Below are 8,768 nucleotides of genomic sequence, written 5' to 3' on the forward strand. Positions count from 1 at the left end.
GAGAGCCCAGGGGGTGGGGATCCCAGTACGGCTCTATCCTGCCCACAGGGGATGGAGGGCACCAGCGTGGGGGGGGGGGGGGTCCCTGGGCTCCCAGTTGATCAGATGAACTGGGGCTGTGCAGGCGGTGACAGGGCAGGTTGTCTGTGGGGCTGGGGCCTGCTGGGTGCAGACATTCCTCGCTGTTAATGGGTGCAGCTGACCCTTTGCTGCAGGGTGTTCCTGTCGTTGGGGCTAAAACCTCTCGGCTCCTCCTTCACCCTCTGTCCCATCCTGCTCCGTGCCAGCTCCAGCACAGGCGGTGCTGCCCAAAGCTCTGGTGTCTTTGGGGGGCTGAGTCACATGTACCCAAGGTGCCCCCCCCCCCCCCCCCCGGGGTTGGGTTTTAGACAGACTCAGAGGGCTGGGATGCTCGATGTTGTGCGATGAAGCCGCGTTGCCCACGCAGGCTAACGAGCAGCACCCCGTGGACGAGGAGGGTGGGGGTTTCGCCCCGGCGGTTGCACTTTAGGGTGTAGCAGCGTTACTCTGGGTATCAGCTGCCTGCTTGCCCTGCCCGTGCCCCTCTGCTTGCCCCCGCAGCCGAGCACCACGGGCCCACGCGTGACATCTTCGCCTTGTGTTTGCTGCCACCTCCTGGGCGAGCCCCCCCCCAGCCCCGAGCTCTTAGCAGGAATGGGGTGGAGGGACAGAAACAGCTTCTCACTTGGAGGTACAACCAGCTCCTGAATCCTCAGACAGGAGCAAGCACTTCCCAGGGTGCTGCCCAGCCCAGGTTTGTGCTTCTTTTGGGGAGGATTCAGAGAAATCAAGGCATTAGTTATGTTGCTTTTTGTTGCAGCTATTGCAGCTGAAGCTCAGGGGCAGCTTTACAGAGGTGGCTTGGGCTCTGAAAGGCATCTGGGACCCACACGGAAATACCATTTCCCTGCAAAAGGCATTAAAAGAGGCTTTGTGGGGCTTTGTTTTGGGGAGGAGCAGCATGTGGCCAGACACCCCAGCTGACCAAGGACGATCACCCATAGTGGCTGGTTAGCTGGGGAGGGTGGGGGGTATGTGGTGTGAGCCTGGGAGCAAGGGGGACCCCTACAGTGGCCAACAGCACCCGCCTTGCACCCCGATGTAAGGAGATGATCAAGCTGTACTGTGCCTCATGCCGCAGCCCACGCAGGGGGAGCCCTCCGGCTCACCAGCACCCGCCTCCTGCCCCAGCACCACGGGGATGGGCCCTTCCCCTCTCCCTTTCCCCAGCAGAGCAGGTGGAGATGCAGATCCTCTGTCCCGGTATGGAAAGCAGAAGGGGCAGGGATTTCTCCCGCTATCCTAAAATGCTGGTGGCTTGGGAAAAGTGTGGGTGGGAAGAGGTGTAACGATGCATTTGTCTTGGGAACAGATTAAACTTAATAATATGGGGTCATTGAGGCAAAGGTGTGTCTGGCTGATGCAGCGAGATGAGGCAGAGCTCAGTGGTGGGGGGACGGGGGAGCAGCTCCTGTGTGTCTGCTGTGACCCCACGGTGCTGGGAGCTCACCCGAGAAAATCCACCCACAGTTGTGCTGAGCGTGGGGCAGCTTGGAGAGGGGCTTGGGGGTGCTGGAGGAGGACGAATGCCCCACCCCAGACAGGGGTCCTGCCGGGCTGTGGGGACGGTGGGCACTGGCAGCCCCGGGGGTTCCCCTGGGCCTGGCCTGGGACCAGCATGCTGCAGTGAGCTGCCGCGTTCGCGGCACTGGGAGCTGCGTCCCCAGAGCCACTGGCAAGCCTGGACCTGCGAGGGCTGCGCCGAGCATTGTGGAGGGTGTGGTGGAGCCAGCCTGGCTCCCAGCGGCACCCCCAGCCTCGGGGCGGGGGGCGGTGGTGGCTCGGTGCGGAGCCCAAACTGGGGATGCTGGCTCGGCTCAGCCTCCCCGTTGCGTGCTTTGCCACGGGAGGGAACCCAACTGGGGCCATCCTGAGCCCTGTGGGTGCATCTCTGTTCAGCTGCAGGGATGGGATGCTCTCCTAGGACTCGTGGTCCCCCGTCCCCAGTGTTCTCCTCGTGACCAGGACAGCCAGGTGTGGAAGATGCTGAGCATCTGCCAGCAGCCAGTCCCTGCCTTGTGCAGGATCCGGCCACCAAGGATAGTGAGGCTGTTGGGCTCATTGCAGCTTTGTTTTGCAGGTTCATCTTTGACAAAGGTGATCCAAAACCCCGATCCTCCCATTGAGCCTTTCCTGGGGCTACTGGGAAGATGATGGCTGGGGCCCCTTCTCACACGTCTCCTTGCAGCAGGCTCGGGAAGAAGCACAGTCTGAAAGCAGAGCCAGAGTTTGGGCCTGCCTAATCTTGAAGGCAACCTGCCAGGACTAGCATGAGGGGCCAGGCTGGCACGCTGTCCCCTGCTGCTGCCCCGGTGAGCAGCCATACCACCAGTGACCAGTTCGCTGTTGGAAACCAGTCTGCTGCAGCCGCAAGTCCATTGCTGCTCTGCATCCTGAGGACAGGAGCGTTTCTGCATGGGACAGGGTAAGGACTGGGTGTCTCCAGATCTCCGTGGGGTTTGGCACAGGCAGGGAGGGACACAAGTGCAGATGTCCCCGTGGCTCTGCCCAGACAGGCTGGTGTGAGGGACTGGGGTGCTGGGGGTGCTCCCAGTGCCAAAAGGCACCGGGACACCTGCGGGCACTGCTCTTGCTGCCGCAGCATTGTGCTGCCGGCCCTGAGCAGGCTTGGGGCGTTTTGCCCAGTATTGACGCTGTGGAGGGAAAAGACCCATTTTTTGATCACAGGCTGGTTATTTTGGGGAAGTGGGGGGTGCAGGAGGTGGGAGGCGGACTGGCTGCCCCAGGCGCGCGGGAGGGAACAATGGGGCCACTGTGCAGTCGAACGCCCCGTCTCCTGTCAGAAAGGTCCAGCGAGGGGTTTTCAGCACATTTCTATTCCCCCGCTCGGGTATAATTACACAGGGGAACAAAGAGCCCTTCAAAACCGCCCACTCCCTCAGTGCAGCCCCGGGGGGCTGTGTGCACGCACACGTGTCAGCTCTCGGTGGGGTGTGAGGGGCTGGTGGCCACGCACACGAGCAAAGGCAGCCCGGTGGGGCCAGTGACGCTGGGCAGTGGTGTGGGGACAAACCCTGGGAGCATCCCCAGCTTCCCTGGGAGCCACAGCCAGGGCCGGGGGGGCTCCTCTCCTGTAGCCACGCTCCTGGCTGTGCACCCCAGGACAGAAAGCAAAGCAAATCTTGCCCCGCCTCCCAGCACTGATCCTGCTCTTGTTAATTTAGCCATATGCTGAGAAAGTGCCTTTTCTTCTGCCCTGTGGTGCCTCATCCTGTGCGTGGGGGACCCTGCGAGCTCCCTTGCTGGGTTCTGGTTTAGGGCTCAGTGCGGGGGGGAGTGGGGGGGACTGACCCCTTTGCTCCCAGTCAGGCAGGCAGCTCCTGGCAGCATCTCTATGCAGGGCTGGGATGGACATCCCCGCCCAAAACCAGTGTGCTGGGGGCCTGTCATCCGCCCCACACGGGTCTCAGGGCGGGACAGGCAGTCAGGGTCTGGATGGGGCAGGTAGTTCTGCTCACTCCCAGCTCTGCAACCCCGGGAGGTTCCCAGCGCCCCTCTGGGAATAGGTGTTCACTGGACTGAGTTGTGCTCACACATCAAAGCTGCAGCAATTCATTCCCTTTTTTTTTTTTTTTTTTTTTTTTTTTTTTCCAGCCTGTGCCCGCTGTTCAACCCACATCCTGAAATGCTGGGGCCACGACTAGGGCCAGGACCCTGTTCTGGTGGCAGGGAGCAAGGACACATCGCTGTGGGGTCAAAGTCCTCCAGATGCTGCTTCTCCTTCCAGCCGCTGTCCTGGCAGAGCCTGGTGCCCATCCCAACATCCCAGTCCCTTCACAGAGACCAGCTGGAGTGGGCTGTCCTGGCCAGGTCCTGATCAAAAGGTACTGGGGCACTGATGGGGGAGTTTGGGGCTTCAATCCCCAAGCTGTCCCAGCCCAAAGCAGGCAGGGCAGGAGGCCAGGTTTAACAGTGCAGGGGGCACGGGGATGCTTGCAGCCAGCGTGACTGTGCAGCCGGGTTGCCAGCACGCTCCGTGCACGGCGCTGCACAGTGCTGCCTGCTCCCCGCCGTGCTCCGGGCAAAGCCACACCAGGGGAGCACCGAGCCCGGCAGCCCTGGGGCTGCGGACGAGCACCCGGGGGTGCAGCTCAGCTCCTCTGCTGGCAGCTCCACGGATGCCGAGTCCTCACTGGGCTCACGGGGAGGGAGCTGCACCCACTCATTTAATTCTTGGTGCTGGTCTGTAACCGTCTGACTGATTTCCATGCCTAATTACAGCAGCAATGCATGGAAATCAGGCCTGTGCTTTTCAAGCTCAGTTGTTTATTTAAGCTTTTTAAAAATCTGCTTTTCCTCCCCAGTGAACCCTGAGAAAACTGAGTGTTTCTTCTGAGAGCAGGATGAAAGTAGATTACCAGCTCCCTCCATCCTGCCCCCACTAGCTGTGCCCCCTGGAACCCCCGGGCAGCGCAGCAGCGTGGGGCTGGCCATGAGGAGTCGTGTCCCATGCTGACCCTGCACCCTTAATCCAGCCACCGAGCCCTGGCTGCAGCTCTGGGCCAGTGGTCCAGCCCTGTGTCCCGGCAGGATGCTGCTGGCCCCTGGGCTCAGTCCTTTCCTGGGCTGCAGGGAGTCCAGATCTTGCCAGGAGTGAGCTTATTTTCAACTTGTTTTTCTTGTTTTAAGGGGAAAAAAAAAAAAAAAAAAAAAAAAAAAGAAACCAAATTTTCCACAGGCTTTTTGGCTGCATGGGCAGGGCTGAGTGCCTGGAACTGTGGGCAAATAAATGCGGCAGTCTCTGCCCCTGAACAGTCCATCTCAGGGCTAATAATACCCACTCATGCCCTCGCTGGTGATGTGGGCACCCACGGGTGTCTCTGGCTCACTCTGTCCTTAATGCTATTTGGTATTTTTTTTAGAGTCTGGCCAGTGGGGCTGCACGCCTGGGCAGTTCCCGATACACTTGGAGTCTCTTGAGCAGGTAATTGTAATTCCTCAGTGACCCAACTCAGCTTATTTTGGCCCCGGTATAGTTTTGCATCCCGCTGCCCAGCTGGGTTATTTATAGCTCTGTCAGAAAAAGGATAAAGTCAGCACAGGTTTGCTGGGCACTGCCCAAACCTATGGCCACGTATGCAGGGCTGCACTGGGCTGGGGCCAGGGGTGCCCTTGGAGGGATATTCGGGGTGATGGGAACCCACTGGGGTCTGCAGGTAGGGCTGGGACCAGTACAGGGGCTTGGTAGGGAGGGGGTTTTCTGGCTCACGATGCAGTAACCATCCCCGTGGTTCAGTCTTGTTGGCTGAGGCCTGTTTGTGCACTGCACCAGCCCTGGGCATCAGCCCCAGGGGCACCACGTTTCCAAGAAAGGGGCTTTTTTCTCTGCTCCTTTCCCCTGACTGGCGGGCAGGGCAGCATCCCCGCATCCCCCATTCTTGAGGGCTGGTGATGCGGGCATTTACACCAAGCAGCGTGGGCCGTGGGCCCGCTGGACCACCCCGAGGCTCTGCCCAGGGGTGTGGGGCAGGGAAGGGCTTAGGGCAGGGGGAGGCCAGCTGCTCTGGGGGAGGGGTAACCCCGCTTGCCCCACGTTTCCAGCACTGGCTGCAGTGGCTCGCCCCTGACACGGGGTCCCCGCTGGTGCTCACCCGCAGCCCCGTGCACCTCTGCAGGGGATGGGCAGGGACCTGGGAGCGCTGCCACCGCCCTGACCATGCTCGTGTCGGGGAGGTGACGAAGCCACAGCACAGCAGAGGGACCTGCCCTGGGCTGCCCTTGCTATGGCAGATGCCTCACTGGTACAGAATAGCCCCGTTCCTTGCAGCCCCTGGCCAGCTTCCCCTCTCTGCCCACCCCTCGCTCTCAGAGAGGTGCAAATATCCCCTTTAACAGGAATTTTTCTGGCCTCTCTGCAGGTGTGGTTGCAAATTGCCCTACAAGCAAGCCAGCCCGCCAGCCCCTTTGGTGCTAAGAATGGTGTCACCAAATTGGATTTGGTCTGGGTAAGCAGGGAAGGGACATTCCCCACACCCCCCCGTGATCCACGGCTGCCCCCTGCTCTCCAAAAAACACTCAACCAACCTATCAGGAAACCTGCTGCATGGTTTGGGGCAAAATGCAGTGTAATGGCTGTTTAAAAAAAAAAAAACAGCCAAACTCTCTGAGTTGGGCAGAAAATATCCCCCGGGAATGGGCAGGGATGCCCAGGTGATGCCCAGCACCCAGTGCAGCTCGCGGGCTGGCCTGAGCCTCTGGGCAGCATGGGTGCAGGCAGTGTGATGAGTGCGGCGGTGCTCAGCGGGCAGGGTGCTGGTGGCTGGGCTCACTAGATGGCAGCAACTCTTTTTCCAAACAGCCAGGACAGAGCCGCACAGCCCAGGCGGAACAGGAGACAGACCAAGACCAGATTTCACGTTCCTCTGGGATTTTGTTTCATGGAGGGAAAGCCAGGATTTTATTTTCTTCTTGATGTTTTCAGAGGTACTCCCACCTCCAGGACCTGAAATGGCTCCTTGATGTGGTGGGGCTCCGGGCAGCCCTGGCTGCACCCTAGCTCAGAGGGAGCAGGGGATCCCTGTTGCCTCTGAGCCACGCCATCGCCTGGAGATGCTCATGCAACCACGGCTGCACGCACCATAAATTATCCTGAGCATCCCTAAAGCATTTGATGCTTTTCCTAAATCCTCAGTTCTTGGAATGACGTGAAGATTTTTTCATGCTTCATTTTATACCCACATTTCTGGATGCCTTGGGGATGGGGAAAAGCTCCACGTACAATTCAGGAGCACAGAAAAGAGCTGCCGGACGGGCTCTGCTGAGCAGCCCAGCTCCGAGCAGGCAGCCCAGCTCACCGGAGCCTGTGGGATGCTCCGGGCATGTTTTCCCAACTCATGCTGGGTTATTGTAGGATCCGATGGAGACAGGCGCTGCTGACTGGTGGGCGAGCGAGAACATACAACTGGAAGGCTGGCGCCTGCCCGAGACATTTGTGTTCATCGATGATTATGCAAATAAACAGCCCTGCCGATGCTACCAGCTCCTCCGCCGAGACACCGAGCATATGTTCCCTGTGGCAGGGAAGTGTCTCCTCCAGGAACTGCGAAGCTCCTCGTTTCCATGTGAGGGACCTGCTGTGAAAAGCAGTTTAAAATGCAGCCTGTGGCTGGTCGGGGGAAGGCTGGAGCCCCTCAAGGCCCCCCCAGCCTGCCCGCCGTTGCCTCTCCTCTTTCCCCAATGTGGCTTGAATTACTGTGGCCATTTGCTTAATCTATCAAGCTTCAAGAATGAGCTGCTCAGTGCTTTCTTGTCCTCTCCAGCAAAGTGCTGCACCGTAAACATAACAAGGCAGGTTTGTTCCAAGCCCTTGAAGTCAACAGGCAGTGCTCCTCCTGCCCTTTGGGACTGGGCTGCTGCTAAATACAGCTGAAGGTGCTTTCCATTCATAAAATGTGAATGATGCCCTGGCCCCCGAGGGAGGGGAGCGGGTCGAGGGGCCCATGGGCTCCAGACACTCCTGCATGGGATACAGACAAAACCCAAAAGGTCTGGCCCCATCCTTTCGCTGCCCTCCAGCTCCTCCCCGAGGAAATGAGGGAGGAAATGCTTTTGGGGGAGATAGGAGGGATCCTCTGTTCAAGTCGGTGAAAGGACTTTCTTGCTTCCCATCCTCAGCTACATTAGGGCTGGGGTGGATTTGCTGGGGAGGTGAGCGGAGGGGATGGTAAGCATGGGCTGATGGGGTGCCCCGAGCAGCTGCCGCCCAGGGTGTAAGGCCGTGGGTCCCCTGCAGCTCCAAATTCAGCATCCGGAGCTGCAGCGTGGCAGGGGATGCCGACAGCAAGGCCAAGGCCGGGCTGCCTGCTGGGGCTGTCGGGCTGTGCAGTGCTGGTGTCCGAAACGGGCTGGATCGCACGAAACACGCATGCAGGTAAGGTGGGTGATGAGCCAGGGATGCCCGTGTGTGGGGCCGGGCACCCCGCACCCCTGGGGTCCTGCGGGTCATGGGGCACCCTGCTTCCCCTGCTCCCCCGCCCACTGCCACCCAGCTCAGTGGGGGTTAAACACCTCAGTGGGTTTGACAGTTGGGTTGTTTCAAAACCCAGCTCAGGATTGCCAAACCAGCAGGTTTCCAGGTACGCCATGGGCCTTTTGATGCCACGGAGATCTGAAGACTAAATAAAGCTGTATGACCCACTCTGCATAACGCTTGGGTCCAGTTCCAAGAAACTTGGCTTCTTTTTATGGCATTTATATCAGCAGTTTCCTGCTGATGCCAGCACTGCAATTTCTGTGTGTGTAGAGGAGTGTAAAACAATGGAGCTCGGCACAGCCACGCAAGCTGGGAAGGGGCTGGGTTTCACACAGAAGTTTTTTCCTCTCTTTTTTTCCCTTTTCCTTTTGAAATAACCCCATTTTGGCCTCCAATAAAAAAACAAAAAACAACAAACAACAAACAAATCAAAACAAAACATCTTGTGCCAGGTATTTGGCTGCTGAAAATCAGCTCCTCATTACTGAAAAGCACAGGAGTGATGCAGGGATTCCCGGTACAGATCAATAACACTCAAGGTTTCATTCATGCATCATCCCTGTCCCTCCTGGCCTTTGAATATATGGACTGAGGACATCAAGGGAGCTGTGATGCTCTGCGCCAGCACGGAATGTAAATCATGAACGTTAGTAAAGAAGCAATTGAACCAGTAAAGAGTCCTTCAAGCCTGATT

Source organism: Tyto alba, unplaced genomic scaffold, assembly GCF_018691265.1.
Source record: "Tyto alba isolate M040663 unplaced genomic scaffold, T.alba_DEE_v4.0 Super-Scaffold_33, whole genome shotgun sequence".
In the NCBI taxonomy this organism is placed as follows: domain Eukaryota; kingdom Metazoa; phylum Chordata; class Aves; order Strigiformes; family Tytonidae; genus Tyto; species Tyto alba.